At 47.7% G+C, this 26,992-nt stretch overlaps 1 protein-coding gene across 2 annotated transcripts in view; it reads left to right on the plus strand.

The window, feature by feature from the left end:
• Nucleotides 1–336: 336 nt before the first annotated feature.
• Nucleotides 337–26,992, plus strand: part of GJC2 (gap junction protein gamma 2) — a 63,445-nt gene continuing 36,789 nt past the window's right edge. The window contains exon 1 of one of the 2 annotated variants that reach the window (XM_063122875.1): nucleotides 337–412. The gene's annotated coding sequence lies outside the window, so the exon portion shown is untranslated. Of the gene's footprint in view, nucleotides 413–6,344; nucleotides 6,518–26,992 lie in introns of those variants that run through there. The other variant, XM_063122884.1, reaches the window with a different exon arrangement.

Below are 26,992 nucleotides of genomic sequence, written 5' to 3' on the forward strand. Positions count from 1 at the left end.
CCCTTCCAAATCAACTATTCTGTGATTCTATGGGGGTGTGGGCCCTCGCTAGGGGCCCAACCATGCCTACTTGACGCTGGGCCTGACATAGATCAGAATACGGATTGACTCGGCTCGCTCCTAGAAGTGGAAGTGCAATTCCGGGCGCATGAGCCCGGCTGCTTGCAACAATGGGACCCTTTCAACCCAGGGTGTTCAACGAGGCCTCGTGGTGCGTGGTTCTTGGTGGTGCGAGCCTGCTGGTCGAGTTTCCTGATAATGATGGATTGTTTCTCTCTCTCTCTTTCTTTCTTTCTGTGTCAGAGGTGAAGCCACCAGCTCCATCGTTGCACAAATCCTCTGTTTAAAAAGAAAAGAAAGAAAAAAGGAAGACCGGCAGTTAAAGACCGCCCATTTTTCCTGTCTGTGAAAGGTATGCAAAGCCTTCTGCTTTTTACTAATAATAGAAAGATCCCTGCGTTTCTTATTTTGCAGCCGGGAGATCCATTGTATTGTAGCTTTGTGCTGATTCCGTAGAATTCCCTTCATTGTTTTTCCTTTTTTTTTAAAAAAAAAAAATCATATTATTTCCCCCCCCAGCTCACAATAAAGTGTGATCTGTAAAAACCATTTTGAGGCACCTGGATTTACTCAACAAATATAGCACCTACTTCGTCAGCGCGTTGAAATTCCATCTGTCATGGGTCGTGTTGGCATCGCCGTGTGCGTATTTTTCTGTCTTGAACTTTGCGTCAGGCCTTTCCCTCCGCCGTGTGTGTGCCCCGTACGAAGGCAGAAGCGTTGGCAACTTTGGGAGCTGTGTTTATTCCAAGTGGTGCTTAGCTCAGGATCTTTAATGCCTCCTTCATGGGTGTTTTGATGCGTTGTCAAGTCGTCTTGTGCCTGGACTTCGTCTCTGGCTGTCTTTATGGCTGCTGCGTCATGGCCGCTGGCCCCGACGAGGTTGTTTCTGATCACGAAAGGAAAGTCCAGAAGCAAACGAGTCTTTTACTCTTTCAGTTTGCAGTCGGACTAAAACTGGAGCTTGCTTCAGCATGCAGACAGTAGGGGGTCTAGTTAACTTTGGTGGTTTTCCATTCCTGGTGTGAAAACTCCGTATTCACTGTGTTCTGAACAGGCACACGGTTTGAGAATGTTATTGTTGGGTCTGCAAATAAACAGAGAGCGGTGCCTAGATGTGCCAGATGGTTGGGGATGGTATGTGCAATGTGTCCCAATGGTTTAGGTTCTGCATTATACTACTTGGGCCATAGCTAGACCTAAGGTTTATCCCTGGATCGTCCAGGGGTCAAACCTGTTCATCTAGGTGACACACAGGGGATCCAGTGCTCAGGCAGGGGTGAACCCTGGATGATCCCAGGATAAACCTTAGGTCCAGCTTTGGCCTTATACAGAAATCTTTGGTCTAGAATGGGGGAAATGATGTGCAATTAAGAGTACAACCCTATGCCTGTATAGATAGGAAAACGTCCTACAATTTCCAGCATTCCTCAGCCAGCGTGGGAAATGTTTGGAGTTGTGGGACTTTTTTCTGTCTAAACAGGCATAGGATTCAGTCCTAAGGTAGGGTGACCCTATGAAAAGGAGGACAGGGCTCCTGTATCTTTAACAGTTGTATTGAAAAAGGAATTTCAGCAGGTGTCATTTGTATATATGGGGAACCTGGTGAAATACCCTCTTTATCACAGCAGTTAAAGCTGCAGGTGCCCTGCCCTCTTTTAAATCTGGTCACTCTAGTATAGCTCCTGCAGCTTTAACTGTTGTGATAGAGGGAATTTCACCAGGTTCTCCATATATACAAAGGACACCTGCTGAAATTCCCTTTTCTATGCAACTGTTAAAGATACAGGAGCCCTGTCCTCCTTTTCATATGGCCACCCTACCTAAGACAGTTATGGATATGCATGTTAGGTGGAACAATGGCCATTTCTACACCTGCCTTTTCCCCCGGGATCATCCTGGGATCATTCCTATGCGTCCAAATGACACACAGGGGATCCCGGGGCAGGCAGGGACGATCCCTCCATTTTCCTGGGATAATCTTTAGGTGTAGAAAGAGACAATGGTTCAGATCTGCATTGCAGAAACAGCATCTTCACGTGGATAAGTGCCCCAGACATGTAAATGCAGCATGTAAGATTGTAGACCAGTGGTTCTCAGCCTTTTTTGCTCCATTCCCCCTTTCACCATTGTTCAGAATATAATTCCCCCCTTCCCAAGATTGTCTAACTCGAAAGGTGCATTTCCAAATAATATGCATATAATATTATTATATTATAATAATTGATCCAAAGGGAGAGGTGGGTAAGAAATAATAATAATAATAATAATAATAATAATAATAATAATAATAATAATAAATATTGAAAATCTTTTATTTTTTTTCTATATTAGTCCCATTTAAAGGGGCAACGCAAAGCATGGCCCCTTTTACATTCTCAGCTCCCATGCTTTGCGTTGCCCCTTTAAATAGGAAGCTTGAAACTTCTAGGATTGTGAGGGAGGGAGAGAAAAGAGAGCAAAGGCCTGGCTTTTGCAGACAGCATGACACTTTTCTGGGACGTTTTTAATAACATGTGTAGGAAGACATGATCTAGAGGACATCATACTTTGCTGAATAGTGGTCCCAATTCCCCCCCCCCCCGGAACCCTAAAATTCCCCTCCCCCCGGGGTGGAATTCCCCCCTTGTTGAGAACCCATGTTGTAGACATATCTATGAAAATAGGACTGGTGTTTGTTTGCACATCCCAAGAGAACTGGGAATTAAGCTTGAATAAGGATACCAGGAATTCCTCTTTTCTTTTCCTTTTTATAAAAGCCTTTGGCCTTCTTGATTTGGAGCAATGACAAACGTGCATCACTTATTTACGCAAATTCCACCTCCCTTCCATGCCCTGTTTCTTCTTCTTCTCTGCAATTGCGAAATAAACTGTGTCCAGACAGAGCAGCTAAGGTGGCTACTGTGCTGTGTCTGGTTCTGGGTAATTTGTTCTCAGGATGATCATCTGTTTCATTACACAATGGTTGGCAGAGATAAAGATCCCCAAGCAAAGTGTTCAGCTTCATTCTTCAGTAGGGACCTTCCCCACCCCACAACCCTGCCCTTTATGTGATGGTGGGGTAGTAGAAAAAGAACAGTTTATACTTTCAAAAGAATCAAGCAACTGGTTACCCTCCGGATGTGTTGGGCTGCAGCTCCTGTAATTTCCAGGCGTGCATGGCTATGCGCCGCCCACGATGTCATTGGCCTGGTGATCCTTCACCTTTGGCAACTATTACCCATGCTGGGGACCCAGAATTTTCTCTCCCACGACTCCAGTTGGCTCCTGTCCCTTCCCCAGTTCCCCATGGGTCAGCGGCCTCTTGTGCTAGGCGTGCCCTGCGCAAAACATGAGCATGCATAACCCAGGCAGGCCATCTTGAAGACGTGAGAAATGCAAAACACAGCTGAAAAAGGGCCTGTCTCTTGTCTCTCTGAGGGCTTCTGTTTTTTGACAAGTCAGCCTAGAAGCAGTCTTGACCTACGCCTTTCTTAGCAGCTGTAACTTTTCCCAATTCATCCTGTTCCAAATCTCGAGCGCATTTTTTTTAAAAAAATTGAACCTACCAGGATGTTGGTTCATTCCTATGGGGAAAGTTCAGCTTCCTGCTCGGGAGAAGCAGCGGGGACATTTCACGGCCGCTGCTGTTGAAATGCCTCCACAACGCTTGACTCTGCCCGGTTAAGGTGATGCAAAAAACAAGGGTGCTGTCAGAAATTGCCCTGTGCGGTGGTGGCTTTTTACCTGCCGAGGCTTCCGTCACAAAACGGGTGACTTATTTCTCTTGGCTTTGCATGAAGAGATTCACAGTGACCGCTGTGCATTGGTTGTAATGCAAAGAGAGCCAAGGAGTTATTGCTGTGCTGTAGTTTTTGTACTTCGTACGTCAGGTCGTCTGCTAAGTCACTCCCCTGACACATTTGCCACAGAAATCCAGTGCCTGAGTGAAAATTCTGCATCTAATGCAGTGGACAGTGTCCGAGAAAGCTTATGCCAAAATGAATTGTCTAGTTCTGGGCTCCACAATTCAAGAAGGATGCAGACAAGCTGGAGCGTGTTCAGAGGCGGGCATGTTTAGCATGGAGAAGAGAAGATGGAGGGGAGACATGATAGCACTCTTCAAAAACTTAAAAGGTTGTCACACATAGGAGGGCCAGGATCTCTTCTCGATCCTCCCAGAGTGCAGGACACGGAATAACGGGCTCAAGTTAAAGGAAGCCAGATTCCAGCCGGACATCAGGAAAAACTTCCTGACTGTTAGAGCAGTACAACAATGGAATCAGTTATCTAGGGAGGTTGTGGCCTCTCCCACCCTAGAGGCCTTCAAGAGGCAGCTGGACAGCCATGTGTCAGGGATGCTTTAGGATGGATTCCTGCATTGAGCAGGGGGTTGGACTCGATGGCCTTGTAGGCCCCTTCCAACTCTGCTATTCTATGATTCTATGAATGTGCTCACCCTTAAGATGCCACAAGACTCTTTGTCGTTTTTGCTGCCACAGACTGGCATGCACGGCTATCCCTCTGTGTAATGTTCTAGGAGGCTTACTCAATTTATGCAGGGCATATACCGTATTTCTTCGATTCTAAGATGCCATCGATTGTAAGACGCACACTAATTTCAGTACCACCAACAGAAAAAAAGCTTTGATTCTAAGAAATAATAAACGCACCCACGATTCTAAGACGCACTCCATTTTTAAAGATGTTTATATGGGGGGGGGGGGAAAGTGTGTCTTAGAATTGAAGAAATACAGTATGACTGGTATGAACTGAAAGTTTGACCTAGGATGTGCCTGACACTTCCGTCGCTGCAGGGGGAATGCAGAAATGCCGGGCAAGGTGTCTTTTGGGATTGAGGTACCCCCAATAATGCTCCCCGGAAAACTCAAATATTATCTGGAACACCATTTGATAGAGTTTTGGGCTTTATTTATTTATTTATTATTTATTTTAAACATTTGCAATTGTTGTTTATTCGTTCAGTCGCTTCCGACTCTTCGTGACTTCATGGACCAGCCCACGCCAGAGCTTTCTGTCGGCCGTCGCCACCCCTAGCTCCCCCAAGGTCGAGTCCGTCACCTCCAGAATCTCATCCATCCATCTTGCCCTTAGTCGGCCCCTCTTCCTTTTGCCTTCCACTTTCCCTAGCATCAGCCTCTTCTCCAGGGTGTCCTGTCTTCTCATTATGTGGCCAAAGTACTTCAGTTTTGCCTTTAATACCATTCCCTCAAGTGAGCAGTCTGGCTTTATTTCCTGGAGTATGGACTGGTTTGATCTTCTTGCATTCCAAGGCGCTCTCAGAATTTTTCCTGATAGCCAGATTCCAGATTCCAATCAGGAAAAACTTCCTGACTGTTAGAGCAGTACAACAATGGAATCAGTTACCTAGGGAGGTTGTGGGCTCTCCCACCCTAGAGGCCTTCAAGAGGCAGCCGGACAACCATCTGTCAGGGATGCTTTAGTGTGGATTCCTGCATTGAGCAGGGGGTTGGACGCGATGGCCTTGTAGGCTCCTTCCAACTCTGCTATTCTATGATTCTATGATTCTAATTTTCCTCCAACACCACAGTTCAAAAGCATCTATCTTCCTTCGCTCAGCCTTCCTTATGGTCCAGCTCTCGCAGCCATAGGTTACTACGGGGAATACCATTGCTTTAACTATGCGGACCTTTGTTGTCAGTGTGGTGTCTCTGCTCTTAACTATTTTATCAAGATTTGTCATTGCTCTCCTCCCAAGAAGTCAACGTCTTCTGATTTCCTTTGTATCCCGCCCTATATCACTAGGATCTCAGGGTGGCGTACAAATAAAATTATACAATTTAAAAACCCAGCTCTCTCCCTGCTTAGTCAGGGTTCGAAGGTGTGTGTGTGTGTGTGTGTGTGCAACAATCGGTCTACGGCCACTCAGAGAATTTTATGTCAGACTGGACATTCAAGGAGGGTGAGATAAAAACGTGACAACTTATACACTTGTTGTTGTTGGTTCTGCTTTCCTACAACACTATGGGAATTTGGCACGTGTGCACAAGCATCAGAAGCACATGTACACAAACGGAACGGAGTGGAAGCAACTCTGCAAGTCTTCTGCGTTTTAGCAAGTCTCCCTCGACCTCTCCTCCAACTGGAGAGCCAAATGTCCTCTCTCTCTCCCCCCCTCTCTCTCCCCCCTTCTCTCTCAGGCTGGCCTGGGTTGAGTCACTCAGGAAGACTCTGAGTGAAATCTCCAGTCTCCTGCTGTGGGAAGGGAAATCAGCTTGGAAGGGGTGGGAGTAGAGAACAAGGAAGAACCAGCCGCTCAAAGGGTCGCTCTGGCTTGCTCTCCGTCAAAGCCTTGGGGAGAGCGGAGACCTTCCAGGCCCAAAGGAAATGGAGATCTGATCCAGAACGAGGCCACTGCCCGGGAGGCCAGAGATCTCGAACCAGCCTGCAAAGACGATGGGGCGCTTTTGCAGAGGGCTACGGCCAGGAATTCTTAGTATGTTGGTTTCTTCTTCTTTAAATCTTGCGCTTGATTCCTTCTTAAGAAGGCTTTGGAAATAACCTGTAGATCTCTGAATGGAGGTTTGAGCATTTTCCGTTTGCACTGGGGAGCGCTCTTCCCTGGCTCAGGGTGAAGGGTGTGGTGGGGAAGCCAGCTCAGACCCCCCCCCCGCCGCTCTAAACGGTGGGTTTGCATTCAAGGTTGCTTCGTGAGGATAATAGCGATGATCCCTTTGGGCAAAGTTTAGCTGGATCGCTGCTGACTCAAGATCTCCTTGGGCAGATGAGTTCCATCCCAGCTCCCCTTAATCAGGGGGATAAAATCAGAGGCTGGTTGGTCTTCTCGCACTGCAGTGCAAAGCTATGGGAGAAGCCAGGTTTCAAAGCGTCTTTGCGTGAAACCAGGAGATGCCATTATTTTTATGGAATAATATGAGGTCTGGTGTGCACTATGCAAGTGTGGCAAGCAGATTTTATGTACGTATTAATTGCATTTATATCCTGCCTTTTTTCCTCCAAGGAACCCAAGGTGGCATACATAATCCTCCTCTCTATTTTATCCACACAACAACAACCCTGTGAGGTAGGGTTGGGCTGAGAGTCTATGACCGGCCCAAAGTCACCCCGTGGGTTTCCAGGACCGAGTGGGGACTAGAACCCAGATCTCCGAGCCCGGCACTTTAGCCACTACACCACACTGGTTCTGTGGTGGTTGTTTTTTCATCCCACCCTATTCAATGGGTACTTGAAGGGTCCTTTTTAACCTGCATCACTCACTGTGAATTTCATCGGGCGGTTTTTTTTCTTGTCGACAACAGAGAAGAAGGTCTTTGTTTTTGCACCAGAGATAGCCAACTTTAGCTAATACCACCCATTCCCTGTCCTGTGTCCCTCCTGATGTGCCAGACTACAACTCCCATCCACCCCAGCCGGCTTTGTCTCCAGGGAAGGTATTAGTTGCCTCTCACCATGCCTGGTGGACCTCTGGACATCACCAGGTTCTTCGCAGTTTCAGTAATAGTAAGAATAAGAACTGCCTCTGTCCAGTTAACTTCTGTGGCACAAAAGGAGCCACTTCCATTCTCCAGGAGGGATCCTACCTGAAACCCCGGAGTCCCATGGCTGCCACTCAGTAGAGCTGGACAAATCTGTCGACTTCGATTTTGCGCAGGTTCTCATTTTTCCAACGTTACGTTCGTTCCAGCCTGTTTTCACAACAGTTCGCAATTTTGTTTTATTTACTTATTTTTAAAAAGGGTGCGTACATATTTTTGTGTGCATGTTTCGAAATGTACCTGCTTTGTCTGCATTTCAAAAATTAGATACATTGTTCCCTGGCAATTTCCCCCCCTACAACAAAGCATAATTGCGCACACTTGTCTGTACACATTTTTTATGCACACACGAGTGTACTGTGCACATTTTTTTTTATTGCAAACTTTAGAAAGTGTGGCTTTCAGTACTTAGCTGCATTCCTATTCGTGCGAATTTGGAAAATTTGCAGTAAAAATTCAAACTGAATGAATTTCTCCCCATCAAGTAAGTTGGCAATACTGCTTTAGATGGACGTAATTTTAATTAGAAATTTCAGAGAGTGAGAACTTTGATTTAGGGGGAAAGTTTGTTTGCAACTAAACGTCCCAGGGATCAATTTCGGGTTCCAAACAACTCTGGCTTATCTCTCTCCTGGTTCACATGTCGTGCTAAACAACTCAGGGACAAATTATCCCTGGGTTATTTAGTTTCTCCCATTTGCAGCAGGAATGATTAAGCAGCGTGTTCTGGGTTGTCGTTCCATGTGAACTGGGAACTTGTCTGTATCCGGGCAAAACTGTGGTTAGTCTTAACTATGATTTAGGAAACAGGCCAACTTCAAACTCTGGTTTACGTTCTTGGCATGTTCCCCTAAAGTTTCAGTCCTAGTTATCAGTTCTTAGTTTATTATTTATTTATTTGCTACATATTTATACTGCCCAACAGCCTAGGCTCTCTGGGCAGTTTACAACTAAAATTGTGACAATTCAATTTAAAACTCTAAAATCACATAAAACCAGAATAAGTTACAGTCCAGGGAAGGCTTGGAGGTTCTTCATGACGACATTCTCTTCGTCTCGGAATGATGAGCAGGGCCTCCTCTGCAGATCGGAAATGTCGCCTGGGTGTATATAAGGGAAGGCGGTCTGCTAGGTATCCTGGTCCCAAGTTGTTCAGGGCTTTGTAAGATAAGTAGCTATACCCGGCATAACATATGCCGTTGTGGCATATCAGCCTTGGGCCGCCCGCCCAGCTCGCATGAGATTAGGCCGGGGCCTGGGCTCGCAGCAGGCGAGCGGCCTCCCACCCAGCCACCAAAGGCCCCGGCCATGCCTTGCTCATGCTCCGGACCGTGGCGCTGCCCCCTTCGTGGGAGGGGGGAGCGAAGAGGCAGAAAGGGGGGTTGGATTACCTTGGAAAGCCCACAGGAGTCGGGCGAGGGGCTTAGCAACCTGTATCAGCTGATGTTACACATTGTTACTGTTGCTTAGCAACCTGTATCAGCTGAAGCCTGTACGGAAACATACCTAAGCGTTTTATATCTAGAGATAGCATGATGTTGTACACGGCTCGGTAGCTAACAGGCAGACAGGGCAGTTCTTTTAACACTAGTTTTATGTGGGCAGAGTTAGGCCTTAGCTAGACCTAAGGTTTATCCCAGGATCATCCCGGGTTTGTCCCTGCCTGAGCGTTGGATGCCCTGTGTGGCACTTAGATGAACAGGTTTGACCCCAGGACAATCCTGGGATAAACCTTAGGTCTAGCTACGGCCTTAGGCATCTCAGTGAGCACCCTAGCTGCTGCGTTCTGCACAAGCTGCAGCTTCCGAACCACATACATGGGTAGCCCCACAAAGAGTGCAATACAGTGGTCTAATCGTGAGGTTACCAGGGCATGAATGACCACGGCTAGGCTAGCCCTATCCAGGAACAGGTGCAGCTGGCGTACCAATCGAAGTTGATAATGGGCGCTCCGGGCCACCGAGGCCACCTGGGTCTCCAGTGATAAAGATGGGTCTAGGAGCATCCCCCAAACTATGGCCCTGCTCCTTCAGAGGGAGTGCAACCCCATCCCGAACAGGCAAACACCCCAGTTCCCGGACTTGGGAACCACCAACCTGCAAGACCTCTATCTTATTGGGATTCAGCTCCAGTTCTATTGAAACGTGTTAATTGAAAGAGGAAGTGCTCCCCTCCTCGTTGCAGACATGTATCTCAGAAATTCCTACAACAACCCCACATGGTAGGCAGATGAACAAGTAGGTTGCTGTGGTGACGGGGAGGAGGAACCCCGGGGGGCTCTTCTCAGTGGGCCCTGCTGGGGTGTGGGCCGTTGGAAGGTGCCCAGCCATGCCTACCCATGTCACCGGCCTTGATGCCTGTAATTGATTGAGCCTGATTCTGAGAGGTAGGTATCCCCAATCCAGATGGATCCCCAATCACAGCTGTTGAAGATGGGCATGAATAACGCTGATCAGATGTCCAGGGAAAGGAGGAAGGACCTGCATCCATAGCTGAATGAGGAACTGTGGTGGGAAATTGCTGGTGGTCACAGCAGAATAGAATCATAGAATCATAGAATAGCAGAGTTGGAAGGAGCCTACAAGGCCATCGAGTCCAACCCCCTGCTCAATGCAGGAATCCACCCTAAAGCATCTCTGACAGATGGTTGTCCAGCTGCCTATTGAAGGCCTCTAGTGTGGGAGAGCCCACAACCTCCCTAGGTAACTGATTCCATTGTCGCACTGCTCTAACAGTCAGGAAGTTTTTCCTGATGTCCAGCTGGAATCTGGTTTCCTTTAACTTGAGCCCGTTATTCCGTGTCCTGCACTCTGGGAGGATCGAGAAGAGATCCTGTCCCTCCTCTGGGTGACAACCTTTTAAGTATTTGAAGAGTGCTATCCTGTCTCCCCTCAATCTTCTCTTCTCCAGGCTAAACATGCCCAGTTCTTTCAGTCTCTCTTCATAGGGCTTTGTTTCCAGACCCCTGATCATCCTGGTTGCCCTCCTCTGAACACGCTCCAGCTTGTCTGCGTCCTTCTTGAATTGTGGAGCCCAGAACTGGACGCAATACTCTAGATGAGGCCTAACCAGGGCCGAATAGAGAGGAACCAGTGGGCCATGTAGTCCAATAGAGTGGACTACATGGCCCAGCAGTATCGATGGGGCAAAAGGCAGCTGCTCCGTATGTTATTCAGAAAGCACTCCTGAGCTCACCAAAGAAAAGGTGTGAGACAGGAGCATAATGTAAAACAAGACTTGCTTCTCGGACGTGCCTCTCTTTATGTGGCACAGGAAGGAGTTGCCATGTTCAGAGTGCGTGCGCTAAGTGGCCTTCTGTCTCAGGAAAGGAACTTTGTGCTAGTACCGCCTTCCCCAGATGTGTTCAACTGCAACCCCCAGGCCTCTTTCCCAACCTGGGGCCTTCCAGATGTGTTGGACTGCAACTCCCAGCATCCCCAACACATCTGGAGGGTGCCAGGTTGGGATAGGGAGTGCTAGAGTCTTCTGTGTCTTTCAGAAACCCTCTCCGTGATTTCTGGGCGTTCAGTACAAGGAGGCCCATCAATACAGGGAGGCCTGGAAATGACAGGGTAGCATCTGGAAGTTGTTATGCTGTCGAAAGGTCTCATTTCCCCCTCCAAGTAAGGGACTGTGTGTGACTGGAAATCCTTCCGGACAGTTGAGCAGAGCCATTTGTATTTTCTCTCTGGAAGGGCTGGAGACGGCTCATTTCCGGCATTGATGGAATTTGGGGTTGTTTTCAACAGTCTTCTTTGTGGGTCCAGGAGAGGGAGGGAGGGTGCCGAGAGCTGGTGGGGGTTGCTTATTTGCTCACCTACCCTTGATGCCTGCTCTGGAACTAAGAGTTGGTCTCACTGGAATGCACAGTTCCTTACGTTACCCAGAAATATGTCTTCCATCGTTTTCAGTAATTGGTTTCAGCTGTGAAAAAGGCATGGGCCTTAGCTAGACCTAAGGTTTATCCCGGGATTGTCCCGGGGTCATCCCTGCCTGCTCTCGGGATCCCCTGTGTGTCACTTAGATGAACGGGATGACACCGGGACAATCCCGGGACAAACCTTAGGTCTAGCTAAGGCCACAGTTGTTCACAGCAGAGGCAACTGAACCTCAACCATGTTGGCTTTGACCATCTTCAAAAGAGAGAAATAGCAAATTCATAAAGCATTTCTTATCTCAGTTTCTCAAATTGTGGCCCTTCTGGGCAGGGGCAGCTCAAGAGCTTTTGCCGCCTGAGGCAAAGGGCAAGATGGCGCCCCCCTCTCCTTCCATCAACAAAAGCCAACTGGACTGGCAGATCTCTGAAGGCATCAGGCTAACTCAGGAGGCACAGAGCATGACGCACAGCGTGCAGGTCTCTCCTCCGACACCTCCCAGGTTCTGCCGCCTGAGGTGACTGCTTCGTTCTGCTTCATGGTAGGGCCAGCCCTACTTCTGGGGGCAAATTTGAGTCAGGGCCCAGTGAGCAGTGGCCCTCGTGGCGACAGCTCCTGTTATACCCTGCCAGCCACGCTGGGATTATTATCAGGGAAGGAATCAGAAATATAACCGTCAGTGTCATAACGTCTGAATAAAACTCGATGGTGCAGGGCCACGCTCCGGACAGTTCTAGTGTGGGTAAGGATGTGCTGAGCTCTGCCAGCCCTTAGCAAAGGACTTGGAGCAAAACCATGGCAGATGCTGAGCGATCCTTATTCCCCAAAATGCTTTTTACGTGCCACTAGGTGGAGCACTTCTCTTCTTTGTACCCAGCAGGGACCCGGCACAAGAAGCCGCTGGAAAGGGGAAATCCGGCAAAGTCATTCAAAGGAAGAGGGTGGCAGTGGATCAAAATCGTGTTGGCTCGAGCTGAGTCATAGGAAGTGTGGCTTAAAGATGGGGTTGGAACTAACTCTGTGAAGGTGGCCAGTTGTGTTACATTTTGGAGGAGCCCTATCTTTAGTCTGAGTTTAAATACAACAAGTGGGGATCACAGGTGTTTTTGTGTATGCGATTCTCCGATTCTCCGATTCTCCCGCTTCAAGTCTCTCGCAGGCTTTCCCACTTCTGCACATGCGGATTGGGTACAGGAGTACATACGAAAAAGGAGCAGATACACAAGGTATTTTGCTCATAGGGGGAGACTCATGTGTTCTTTAGCACTTGTGGCTTGGTTTATTTTATTTATTTATTTATTTATTTCTTGCACTTATATACCGCCCCCATAGCCGGAGCTCTCTGGGCGGTTTACAGAAATTCTAAAATTGAGATTAAAAACAAGTATACAAAATTTAAAATTTTAAAACACACAACATACACACATAAAGCACATTGGCGTGCGGACAACAGGTTCAAAGGGTTCAGTGGAACACCCTAAGCCGCCGCCGCCGCCGCCATGTTGCAGTAGCAGGGCCGGTGCTAGCTGTAGGAAAGTGCGACAAATTCAGCTGCTCCACACCCCGCTCCTCCTCCGGAAGGCATTTTTCACCTGTGCAGCTGCTGCCCCCCCACAGCTCGCTTGCTCTTTCACTCACTCAGCCGCTCCCTGCTCCTAGCTGCTCTGCCTGACCTCTTGCAACAGTCGCTGGACAAGGTGGGAGCAGCAGCCACGCTGGGGCCAGGAAGCAGCACGTGGAGGAGCCGAGGAGGGGACTGTTTCTGTAAGGAGTAAGATTGCCCGGAGCTGCGGATTGGGGCCCTCTCCCCTTCGGAGCTACTGCCCTCCTCTCGTCATCAGCCCTGCAGGTACTGTAACGTTTGGGAGAGAGAGAGAGAGAAGCTGTCTGTTTACGTGCCTTCTCTCCTCATCGCTGCCCCACCGCCCACCCCAGTCTGGATTCCAGCAAGAGAAAAGAAATGGGGAAGGGGGGAGAACTGCAATGCCCCCCAGGACCTCCTGGCTAAGGAGGGTTCATTCAGCAGCACCTTTTTCAGAATGCTTGCCAAAACAATTCCTACCTGCCCTTGCTTATTTTAGGGTGTCCAACCCCCTTTTTTCAAGCCGTTCTTTTGGTAAACATGGGATGTGTGTATCTTGTGTCACTTTAAAACAGAGCTTTACATCAATGTACATTGATGGTGCTATATAAATAAATAAATAATAATAAGAGCTGCAGCACAATCCTATGTACGTCTACTCAGAAGTAAGCCCCACTGAGATCAATCAAACTTACTCTGAGGTAAATGTGCATAGGATGCAGCCTGAAAAACGAAGAGAGGATGAAAAAAAGACAGGAGAAAAAGAATTGTAGAAATAGAATAGCAAGGTAACTGTGGGATATTTAACCATATTTAAAGACAATAAGTACAGTAAAATTAGTGCTCCTCTACTTCAGTACCAGTCAAATAATTACAACAGTGAAGTACAGATTATTTTTTAATTAAAAAAGTAGTTCACTTCAGTTTTCGTTTATTTCGTTTGTTTGGTGAATGAAAAAAAGTCCTTTATTACTGTATATTCAAACAATGTTTACCTTAAAAAAATAAATCCCTGGCCAACCAACTAATGAAATGTGCTGCGCATGCCTATGATAAAGCATTAAAAACCGATTAAAAACTAAACATGTGGGTGATTAAGATGTGCCGCCATACACCCGGGCAAAGAGGAAAGTCTTAACCTGGCGCCGGAAAGATAGCAGCGTTGGTGCCAGGCGAGCCTCGTCAGGGAGACACAGTTTGAAGACCCTCCCTGAAAGAGGGGTCTGGTAAAAGCCTGTCAGGCATCATGAGAAACTGTCCATTTAGTTGATATGCATCTGCCTTGCTTCGTTAGGCTAATGAAGCTTAGAGGATAGCTCCTAGCGTTCACACCCCCTTCAGGTGTGAAGAGGGGTCTATTTACTGAATAAGGCTTTGTGGGATTGCACAGCGGACCTGTTTTTTGGCTCACTTCTTAGCGGGACAGCTTGGAATCCCGACAGCGAAGGCCAAATTCCATTTCGGAGAAGTTCAGCATGAAGGTGGGGCTGAAGGCAAAAGGAGACAGGGCCAAAACACACACACACCCTGCCAGAAATACCAAAAATGCCAGCGTAATTTAGTTTACAGCTCTCATTGCCAGCAACCAAGGGCATGGCTAGACGAGGGGGGTTGAGGTGGATGATCTCGCGATTTTAGGATCGTGAGATCGTCCCCCTCGTCTACACGCGGCGCGCGGCGTCCCAGGAGGAAGAGGACGTTGCGCCTGCCATTTTGATTTTTTTTTTTAAAAGGAAAATGAGCGCACGAGCGATTGTACGAAACTGTAAGTTTTTTAAAAAACAACAACAACCTCGCGCTCCCCCCACCCCACCCCCGATGGGCGCAGAGCTCCTGAAGAGGTCCGTGCCCGGGTACCAGCTCCTTGCGTTTAGTCGCGAGCAGCTGGGGCAAAACCACAACAGTGGGTGTGGCGTTACACCCCACAAGTCAGTTCCCAAATGTATGTCTGCAGTCTGTGGGTTTTAGAATGTTGGCCTGAGTGGGCGGAGTTAGAATGTCTTGGGAGGGGGGAGGAGGGATATATAAGGGAAGGACGGAGGGGATTGTGGGGGACTTGTTAGGTCCTCTTAGAGCAGCCTTCCTCAACCTGGGGCGCTCCAGATGTGTTGGACTACAACTCCCAGAATGGGGCATTCTGGGAGATGCAGTCCAACACATCTGGAGCGCCCCAGGTTGAGGAAGCCTGTCTTAGAGTCTTTAGTGCTCTCTGTGTTTAGAGTACTTAAGTTCTGGGAAATTTGAGGGTCAGTGTAGAGAGTGGTGTCTTCGGAGTGTGGTGTGCAGATAGTTGATGTATATTAATCAATACTGATAATAAAGAAAGCTCAAGAGTGATTGTGTGAGAAAAAGGAAAGTGCGTATGTGAGTGAGTGAAAGGATTGTATGACAGGTTTCAAAAAGGTTTTTAAATGGTTTATTTGAAACAAAGCTTGTGAACTTTTGAAAATAAATTTTGATTGTTTTGTTTTTAAACTACCACAAAAATCCCATGTGTCTGTTTGGCATTTATCATCAAAAGTTTACTTATTTAACACCCACTCTGACAATCATTCACCTCAGCACATATAACTCACAGTGTTTTATTTTATATAGTGAAATCCTTCTCCAGTTAAACCCCTTTCTCCACATAGTTTGGAGGAAGGTGGTTTTTATCCCTCGCCTCAGGCGTATCAAGCGGTGGTGCTTGGCTTGAGCAGGGAGGAGCCGTGGCCGGGTCTGGTGTTCAGAGCCTGTGTCGTGGCAGTGGGCCACACGTCCCGCGGTCTCAGGATCATCCCGAGAGTGGGGGGGGGGGAATCGGAATTGAAGGGTAGGGCGATATCATGGTGCAAGGGAGGGATCATCCCTCCCTGCTCCCGGGATGCCCTGTGCGTCATGTGACGCACAGGGATGATCCTGGGATTTCGCCCTATCTGCCCCAAGTCTTAGGAGAGACGTTGCAACCTTTTAGATTGGGGGAAAAACTGTTCGAATGTCAGAAATCCACCCAATGTTTAGTGTTCTGAGGACATCAGTCCGTTGGTTTCTGTTCACCACTCTGCTGCTAAGATCATCTTCTTGGCTCGCCGCTCTGACCATGTAACTCCACTTCTGAAATCTCTTCATTGGCTTCCAATTCACTTCAGAATCCAATATAAACTTCTCCTGTTGACCTACAAAGCTTTTCACTGTCTAGCTCCTTCCTATCTCTCCTCTCTCATCTCACACTATTGCCCCGCTCGTGCTCTTCGCTCCTCTGATGCCATGTTTCTCGCCTGCCCAAGGGTCTCTAATTCCCTTGCTCGGCTTCGTCCATTTTCTTCTGCTGCCCCTTACACCTGGAACGCTCTTCCAGAACATTTGAGAACTACAAGTTCAACCGCAGCTTTTAAAGCTCAGCTAAAAACTTTTCTTTTTCCTATAGCTTTTAAAACTTGATTTTGTTCTGACTTTGTACTGTTAGTTTTACCCTACCCAGTGCCTGTTTACCCTACCCTGTGCCTGTTTGCATTCTCTTCCCCTCCTTATTGTTTTATTATGATTTTATTAGAATGTAAGCCTATGCGGCAGGGTCTCGCTATTTACTGTTTTACTCTGTACAGCACCATGTACATTGATGGTGCTATATAAATAAACAATAATAATAATAGAAAGGAGAGGAGTCAGGGAAGGGAGCGTGGAGATCTGGGCCAAATTCAGACCTCCGGTGGGTCACATTTGGCCGTGTGCCTGAGGTTCAACGCCCCTGATATACATGAACACATCAGATGGTCACTTCGGGGTTAAGATATTGTAGTTGACAAGACAATGGGCACGTTATAAAACAGCAGCTCACTCCTCCGTGATCGGCAGCGCATCCCTGCAACGTGGAGAGAAGGACGGCTTTCATCATCCCCCTCCCCGATCTCCGATGTAGCAGTTCTCCAGACGTTCCAAAGCATATTGCCTCCAAAGATGAAGCTTTCAATGGCCCATTGTGGACGTAAGATAAAAGGCGCTCTCGGCTGTGATTGGCTGTGGCCAAGGGTCTCTTGAACATCTGACCATGAAACACAGGCATAAAATATTTTCTTTGCAATCAGATGGAAGGAGAAGAAGAAGTGGGAGAAGAAGATGAAGCGAGAGTGTGCATGTGGATTTACAAGCAAAGCGAAGTGGAGCATTCTGCACAGAGTCTCTAACTTATCTGTTTGCTCCTGTTGAATTTCTGTACCGCTCTCCCTAAAACTGTAAAAGATGCTACAGGGCCATAGACGCTGATAGGAAAGTTGTTTCACCAGAAGGGCTGTTTTGTCGCCGTGTTTCCAGATGTTGCTAATATGGATCGTGGATTGACTATTACGAGCATCGTTGAAATTGCCACCATCCATTAATGCTCAGAGGGTCTGATTTTGGAGCCCCAGGATACCAGATGTTCCTGGCAGAGGCCCAGTTGGAGACACAGAGAGAAAGTGAGAGGGAGCAGAGGAGGATGAGTTGGACATTCCGGATGTGGTCGGGTTGACCACGTCTCTCCCAGTAATTTGGGGCCTACATGCTGCTTCAGTTTGGGTGGTTTGTTCTTGCCTTAGTGGTGGAGTGTTGCTAGGTTCCTGTTCCGCTGTTCTGCACATGTCACAGACCACACCGCTGCTCCTGATGCCGCTGCTGCTGCTGAAAGGCCATTTGTCAAATGGGGCCTGCAGAAGACGAAGGTTTGGCTGACTCTGAGTAAGTAGCTGTTCAAATTTGTCAAAGAGGGGAGCAGTGGAGTCCGACCACTGAGAGACAGGCTCTTTCTGGTCTGTGTATTCTTCGCACTAGTTTAGCCCAGCCTTCCCCAACACATCTGGCATCCTCCAGATGTGTTGGACTACAACTCCCATCATCCCCAGCCAGTGTGGCCAAAGGTTTGCTGGCACCAGGTTTAACCTACGGCCAGCAGGTAGAATGCTTGAGAAGCTTCCAGATTAAAACAGTGTGGTTGGAAAAGAACCTGTCTGAGAGAGGAACGGCTGTGGGGAAGAGGTTTGGGGAGCAAAAAATGGCTGGCAGGGAATGGCTTCACCACTGTTCTCCTGCTTACCACTCTTCCCCTATAAACAGATCCTACACACACACACACACACACACACACTTTACAGCTCAGCAGCATGGCCCTGTTTCCTGCAACGATTTGCAAAGAGAAATAAAGACTAGCTTTGCAACACCCTTATTCTCATCCTGATCTGAGAATCACTGCACATGACCCCCCCCCTCACAAATCCACATCACTAAAAGCTGAGAGCCTGTGTGGTGTAGTGGTTAGAGTGTTGGATTGGGAGTTGGGAGATTCGGGCTCTAGTCTCCACTGAGCCATGGAAGCTCACTGGGTGACTTTGGGCCAGTCACAGACTCTCAGCCCAACCTACCTCACAGGGTTGTTGTGACAATAAAATGGGGACGAGGAGGACCATGAACGTCACCTTGGGCTCCTTGGAGAAGAAGCAGGATATAAATATAAAAAGTAAATAAATAAACAGGGACTTTCTCCTTGGTAGGGTGTGTGTAGGATTGCAACCTTAGGGTGGTTTTAAGACGGGCATTTGGTCAGGGGAAAGTTAATGACACTACTGGAGAATTCCTTAATAGTTCTGGCGAAGTTGGCAGGCACCCTCCTTTTCATCATCCATAGAGTGTTCTAACCTTTATTAGGCCAACTCAAAGATCACAACAAATGTGCAAGCTTTCTAGCTCTACAGATCACTTTGTCAGGGATTTGCATATCTCGGAAGCTTGCACATTTATTGGGGGATCTTTGAGCTGGCCTAATCTTATATGGATTTGGGATTTTTACTTATGGTCAACAGGGCTGCCTTTTTCTTTTTGTGTCCCTTTGTATAAAAAGCTTGTGCTTTTTATACTGTATTTTGTAATTGTGCTTTTAACCTGTTGGTTGTTTTATTGTGGTTTTAATTTTTGTGAACCGCCCAGAGAGCTTCGGCTATTGGGCGGTATAAAAATGTAATAAATAAATAAATAAATACATTGTTTAGGGAGATTGGCTGATGGTTCTCATAATAGCTGGCCGTCTGCATGGCTAGGAAATACCTGGCAGGCGGAAAATCCTCACCAGCCCTTCCATGTGCACACTCCTAGCTGGTGATGCTGTTATCTAGGGCCTAACCTACACCAAGCAGGATATTTCACTATGAAAGTGTTATGAAAGTAGTATATAAAAGGCAGGAGCCGCACGACTGCTTTATAGCTGTACTGAAGTGCACTGTAGGATCTACACGACTGCTTTATAGTGGTACTGAAGTGCACTGACAACTGTTGGAGACCATTGACACATACCATAGACCGTTTTCATACCACTTTCATACCGCTATATCCTGCTTGGTGTGGCTCCTGCCTTTTATACACCGCTTTCATAGTGTAATATTCTGCTTGGTGTAGATTAGGCCTAGGCGTCAGTGAAAGATACAGAGGAGAGACTGTAGTTCTGAGTTTTGAGACTGAGGGCGCATCTACACCAAGCAGATATTCCACTATGAAAGTGGTATGAAAGCAGTATATAAAAGGCAGGAGCCACACTGCTGCTTTATAGTGGTATTGAAGTGCACTGACAACTTTTGGGACCCGTGACACATACCATATACCACATTCATAGTGTTATATCCTGCTTGGTGTAGATGTGACATAGGCCCCAACAATTGTCAGTGCACTTCAGTACCACTATAAAACAGTAGTGTAGATCCTGCAGTGCACTTCAGTATCACTATACAGCAGTCGTGTGGCTCCTGCCTTTTATATACCACTTTCATACTGCTTTCAAAGTGGAATATCCTGCTTGGTGTAGATGAGGCCTGAGAGAAGCACAGAGAGGCAGAGAGCGGAATTTGTTCTCCGTAAGCATCTTAGGATGCTCAGTGTCTCCTAGGGAAGAACAGTGAACTTTTGTGACTTTTGACGTGTTTAGGTAACGTGCCTCCACCCATGCTCAACCTGTATGCATGGAGATATTACAAAATTCCAGCAAGCCTGCAGTGACCTCCTTCCAAAGGGATCTGGGCAAGCTTTGGACCTCTGAAATGTCTCGCCGTCAGAGGGCATCAGGTTGGGGAAAGCTGCTCTAGAGACCCTGGGGTGGGGGACCTGAACCAGCAAGAATGACAAGCCTTGGCCAAAAATTTGACCGAGGTAATTCAGAAAAGCAAAAGCCGGCATAGATTTGCCCGTTGTAAGGAACAAATGGAGCCTATGTGAGAAGCTTAGCTTGTATTCCAGTCATATCTAGTTAGCACACGAGAGATCATAACTTGCCTAAGAAAAGGGTGGGCTGGAGGTAGACCTCCAGGTGTTTTGGACTTCAACTCCCAGAAGCCCCTGCCAACATGGCCAATGGTCAGGAATGCTAGGAGTTGAAGTCCAAAGATCTAGAGATCTACTTCCTGCCCATCCCTGGCTTAGGGCTGCCTACCAGATTCATGACTGGGGGATGAATTTATCCTAGATCAAGGTCTTCTCATCTCTTGTATGAAATATGCCACAAATAAAGAGGTACCCTGATGGTTAGAGCAGTACGACAATGGAACCAGTTACCTACGGAGGTTGTGGGCTCTCTCACGCTATAGGCATTCAAGAGGCAGCTGGACAACCATCTGTCAGGGATGCTTTAGGGTGGATTCCAGCATTGAGCAGGGGGTTGGACTCGATGGCCTTATGGGCCCCTTCCAACTCTACTTTCTATGATTCTACCCTTTCTTCTTGAAATGCAGTTTTCTCTAAACTGGTGGCCCTCTAGAGGTATTGGACTGCAACTCCCATCACGACAGCTGGGGTAATGGGAGTTGTAGTCCAGCACATCTGGAGAGCGCCGGGTTGGGGAAGCCTGTTTTAATGCTTTTCCCCCGCTTCTGTTTTGGCATCTTGGCTTGGCAAACCAAAGAGGAGCAGGCCCTGTTTTCAGGGGATGTTTCTGTATGAGACGGTTGGGTTGGCCACCGGGGAGCGGAACTTGAAACACCCTGTGGGAGCATGAAACGAAGCAAGTCTTTGGGCTCCGGAGAGATTTGGCGTTGAGGAATGCAGAGAGAGGCACTTCCAAAGGAGAAAAAAAACACACAAAAGCCAACATTGTTCTGGCTTCTGATGAGGGGGAGACCTCTGCGAGGCAGGCCAAAACAAATATTTGTAGCACGGGCCGAGATTGTTCGAAGGAGGGGCGGCAGGATGCAGGCAAGTACTCCTGTGGGGCATGCAAAGAGATCCCGGATTCATTCAACAACTGGCATGAATGCAGACGTTGCCGCCCGTGTTGCTAATGAGAGGGCAGGGTTAGGGTGACCGTGTGAAAAGGAGGACAGGGCTCCCGTATCTTTAGCAGTCGTGATGAAGAGGGAATTTCAGCAGGCGTCGTTTGTATGCGTGCAGCGCCAGTTGAAATGCCCTTCCGTGTAAAAGGCAGAATTGCTGCACGGCATGTCTTCTGAGCACAAGGGCTTGGAGCCTTCTGTCTGGAGTCCTTCCCCATGTGCTGGTGGGTCTCTCCTTCAAACGCAGCGAGAGACCCTCAGCAGCCTCCTCACGGTTAGCTTCCAGCAGCCAACCAGGCTGGCCTACGAACCAACGATTTGCTAAAGGAAGGCTCAGGCAGCAGCCCATATATCTTTGGGGGAGCAGCACCCTACAGCCAACCTCGTTGTTTTTAAATGAAAAGCAGCCTTGAAAGGCAGCAATTTTGATGAGATAAGGAATCGTGGGCGGCGGAGGGTTTTTAACTTGGTCTCCATTGGCCATTTCCCCACTCAGATTTGCCAGTAATAAAGCCCTAACAGTGGTTTGGGGAAGGGAGGGGGGTTTAATGAAAACAGCCGCACGGACGGCAGCAGTTTTGAATAGGGGTATGGTGGAACCTTTCCCCTTTCCCCATTAGCCATTTTTCCTTCCTCCCCAGGTTCTTCTTCCCCAGAATGTGGCGGGGAGGAGTCTGCATTATTCCAGAAGTGCAATTATTACCCTTGTAAAGAAGGGTTACTGCACATCTTTTCAGACTTAAGCCATAGCTAGACGGGGCGATATCACGGGGCGATATCCCCGGGATTGTCCCTGCGCGTTCACATGATGCACAGGGGATCCCGTGATCAGGGAGGGATGTTTCCTCCCTTGCCCCGGGATCTCGACCTGCCCTTTGAGCCCGCTTTTTCCACAGTCTTGGGCTGATCCCGAGACCGCGGATCGTGTATGCGAGCGTCGCAGTTTGTCCGGGCTCCTCGCGGTTACTCGTGAGGAGCTAGGACCCACGCACAGGGTCCTGAGGAACTCTGCATCCTTCGGGGGTGGGTTGGGGGGAGTGGGTTTAAATCAAAACAAAAAAACCCCACCTACCTTTGAGCACATCTTCTGTTTGTTTGTTTTAAAAGAAAATGGCGAGTGCGACGTCCTCTCCCTCCGAGCTTCCGGATTCTTTCTGGGATTAAGATTGGCTCCTTTGCACATGCTTCCCCCCCCCCCCCCCGGGGTTTTTCTTTCTCTGCCTTTCTGTATGTTCCATTATGTAAGCACTAGGTGGCAGTGTGCTGTACAGTAATTGCGCAAATACACTAGGGTTTCATGCCGCCGTTCAGAATGTATCAAAGTACACGCAAATTATTGTGAGTGAGGAATCATGACTGCACAATTAATGCCTTTTGTTAGGGTGACCGTATGAAAAGGAGGACAGGGCTCCTGTATCTTTAACAGTAATGCAGAAAAGGGAATTTCAGCAGGTGTCAATTGAAGAGGGTGAAATTCCCTCTTCATCACAACAGTTAAAGCTGCAGAAGCCCTGCCCTCTTTTGTGTCTAGTCATTCTACTATAGCTAGTGTAGCTTTAACTGTAGTGATGAAGAGGGAATTTCACCCTCTTCAATTGACATCTGCTGAAATTCCCTTTTCTATGCAACTGTTAAAGATACAGGAGCCCTGTCCTCCTTTTCATATGGTCACCCTACTTTTGTAGAAAGGCGCTCTCTCTCTCTTCTTACTCTAGAGTAGGCACAGGCGGCCCAATCTAGATCTTTAAAGCACCTAGACCTAAGGATTATCCCAGGCAAATGAAGGGGTCGTTCCTGCCTGCTCCCAGGATCCCCTGTGTGTCATTTGGATGCACAGGGATGATCCCGGGATATAGGCCTAGTCTAGCCATGGCCCATATCTTCCCCCATGCTAGGGTCCCAATCCAGATGAGGCCTTTTGCACCTTCTCTAGAGTTAAAATGGAAAGGGAAAAAAAGAGGTAACTACTAGCTAGAATCAGTGACTGGCCCAAAGTCACGCAGTGAGCATCATGGCCAAGAGGGGATTTAGAACCTGGATCTCCCGCGTCCCAGTCCAACACTCTAACCACTACACCACGGTGGATTAACCCTGGGACCGTTAAACATACACATAGTTGCTATCCATATTCAGAGCATTGCATGTGCTCAGCTCCTGACTCATCACACAAGCCAGGTGTAGACCAGGACTGAAAATCCACGTTGATCTAACTCTTGGCAGAAGCGCTGCCATTCTGCTCTTAATTACTCATTTGCAGTGGCCAAGAAATGAATTTCCCCAACTGCCGGTGGAAAAATTTAAAGGAGGATTGAAACAGCAACATTATTGCCTTTAGGAGCGGAGTGTTCATTTCCTGTTACCCTCCCAGCACATTAAGACCTGTAATGGCAGAATGTTCCTCAAAGCTTGAATTGCTTGTATTCGACTCATGATGGGTTTTGGGGTGGCCTGGAGTCAAGTTACACCTAGTTCCAGCTATTGAAATGCAGGCAGCCTTCTCCGGCTCACAGGAACTGACCCTTCCATTGTTGGTGGAAGCTATGATGACATATAAGGATTATTACCTATTCTTTCTTTCCAGTGACTTTATTTTCATTTGGTTTGCTTTTTATTTATTTTTTGCTGAGACTGGAATTCCAGTGGGCTGGGACAACGGGTGGTGGAGATATGGCAGGAGGAATCCCACTCTGCAGAAGAATGTCGGGAATGAGGTGTGATGAGCCATTCTTTCCCCTCCAGCCTCAGCTCCTCCGAGGAAAGGCCCGAAAACAGCTGAGCTCCACCCCACGGCTTTGGGTGTATGGGCAGAGATGTTTTGGGGGTACAGGCCAAAATAATCATTTTGAAGAAAGTTATAGGCCCTGTTCAGAAGACACCTTAAACCACAGCTTTAACCGGGGTGTTTAAGCCAGAAAGCCGGGCTGTGTTCAGAAGACACCTTAAATAGGGTGACCATATGAAAAGGAGGACAGGGCTCCTGTACCTTTAACAGTTGTATTGAAAAGGGAATTTCAGCAGGTGTCATTTGTATATATGGAGAACCTGGTGAAATTTCTTCTTCGTCACAACAGTTAAAGCTGCAGGTGCCCGAAAGAAGAAAGTGCAAAAGCTGGGTTGCAGTTAAACCTAAAAAAAACCAAGATTATGGCAACCAGCTTGATTGATAACTGGCAAATAGAGGGAGAAAATGTGGAGGCAGTGACAGACTTTGTATTTCTGGGTAAAAAGATTACTGCAGACGCTGACTGCAGCCAGGAAATCAGAAGACGTTGACTTCTTGAGAGGAGAGCAATGACAAATCTTGATAAAATAGTTAAGAGCAGAGACACCACACTGACAACAAAGGTCCGCATAGTTAAAGCAACGGTATTCCCCGTAGTAACCTATGGCTGCGAGAGCTGGACCATAAGGAAGGCTGAGCGAAGGAAGAGAGATGCTTTTGAACTGTGGTGTTGGAGGAAAATCCTGAGAGTGCCTTGGACTGCAAGAAGATCAAACCAGTCCATACTCCAGGAAATTAAGCCAGACTGCTCACTTGAGGGAATGGTATTAAAGGCAAAACTGAAGTACTTTGGCCACATAATGAGAAGACAGGATACCCTAGAGAAGAGGCTGATGCTAGGGAAAGTGGAAGGCAAAAGGAAGAGGGGCCGACCAAGGGCAAGATGGATGGATGAGATTCTGGAGGTGACAGACTTGACCTTGGGGGAGCTAGGGGTGGCGACAGCAGACAGAAAGCTCTGGCGTGGGCTGGTCCATGAAGTCACGAAGAGTCGGAAGCGACTGAACGAATAAACAACAACAACACTCTAGTACAGCTCCTGCAGCTTTAACTGTTGTGACAAAGAGGGAATTTCACCAGGTTCTCCATATATACAAAGGACACCTGCTGAAATTCCCTGCTCTATGCAACTGTTAAAGATACAGGAGCCCTGTCCTCCTTTTCATACGGTCACCCTACCTTAAACCATGACTTTAACCATGGTGATTAAGGCAGAAAGCTTTATTCAGCATCATTAAAACTGTGGTTTAAGGTGTCTTCTGAACGGAGCCTAAGAGAGTTATGAAAGAGGCACCATTGCTTATTCCTTTCTCATGGTGACACCCCATTGGTTAAATAGGCTCTGCAGGTTGGTTGGTTTTTTAATACTACAAAAACCTGCAAGCCTGTTTCCCAGAAGCAATCCTGGCAGAATGAGTGTGAAATGGTGCCTCAGTGATAACGATTGTCTCTCCCCGCCCCCAATTCAAATAGCTATTGCCTCTCTCCAAAGCAAGACCAACCATCCTGCCTCATCCTGACCTCAATTCAGTGTCTTCCTTGTGCCGTTTTCTTTGATATTGCTCTTTTCCCTCGTCCCTGGCTCTGGTTTCCACAATTGGCATTGCACACAGGGTGTTCCTGCTGGGTCTTCCTTTGGGGCCCCCAGAACCCCCTCCAACTGGCTTTGAAGATGGTTCAGAAACGGCAGCAAGTGCAGAATACAGCAGCCAGGTTGTTGACTGGGATTAGGCAACGTCAATTTATAAGTCCGGTCCTGGCTGGCCGGCACTGGCTGTCAGCTTGTTCCCAGGCCAAATTCAGAAGGCTGGTTTTAACCAATAAAGGTCTACAGGTCTCAGGATTCCAGGACCTCAAAGATCAATTCTCCCTATATGAACCTACCTGGTCCCCAAGGTCGGCTTCAGAAGCCTTTCTCTGCGTGCCCCCTCTGAGAGAAGAATCGGGGTGGCAGGTCAAGAGAGGGATGGATGAATTGTGTTTCACACATTGTCAGGCGCGTTTTGTTCCATCATCTGCCCACCTATGAAGTGTGGATTTTTCCCCCCTTTTCTGAATTTGTGTGCCTGCAAAACCGCACAAATTCCCCCCAAATGTGCATTTCACGCTTTAGCTTATGGGGGAAATGCACGTCTTTGGCTGCTTTTTTTGTTTTTTGCATATTTTTCTACAAAGAAATTTGCGCAAAATTCCCGAAGGTTAGAAAAACCAGTCTGCAAATCCGTGGAATCCACCCAACAGGGAGAAAGCCAGCCTGCTCTGGAATCCGTGGATAGGATTCATATAAATCCAATCTCATTTGGTTCCGTTGCAGATTTCTCTAACAGCCCTAGTTTGAGAATGGGCCTTTTGTATGACAGCTCAACATTTATGGGATGCTTTTCCATGGCAGCTTACCTGGCAGTAACATGAGAGCCAGTGTGGTGTAGTGGCTAAAGTGTCGGACTGGGAGTTGGGAGATCTGGGTTCTAGTCCCCGCTTGGCCATGGAAACCCACTGGGTGACTTTGAGCCAGTCACAGACTCCCAGCCCAACCCACCTCACAGGGTTGTTGTTGTGAGGATAAAATGGAGAGGAGGAGGTTTATGTACACCGTCTGGGGTGGGATAGCTAATACCCTGGAAGACAGAAACAAACTTCAAAGTGATCTTGATAGGCTGGAGTGCTGGGCTGAAAGCAACAGAATGAAATTTAATAGGGATAAATGTCAAGTTCTACATCTAGGAAAAAGAAACCAAATGCACAGTTACAAGATGGGGAATACTTGGCTCAGCCATACTACAAACGAGAAGGATCTTGGAATTGCTGTAGATCGCAAGCTGAATATGAGCCAACAGTGTGATGTGGCTGCAAGAAAGGCAAATGCTATTTTGGGCAGCATTAGTAGAACTATAGCTTCCAAATCGCGTGAGGTACTG

The sequence above is a fragment of the Elgaria multicarinata genome, chromosome 1 (assembly GCF_023053635.1).
Source record: "Elgaria multicarinata webbii isolate HBS135686 ecotype San Diego chromosome 1, rElgMul1.1.pri, whole genome shotgun sequence".
Classification (NCBI taxonomy): Eukaryota; Metazoa; Chordata; class Lepidosauria; order Squamata; family Anguidae; genus Elgaria; species Elgaria multicarinata.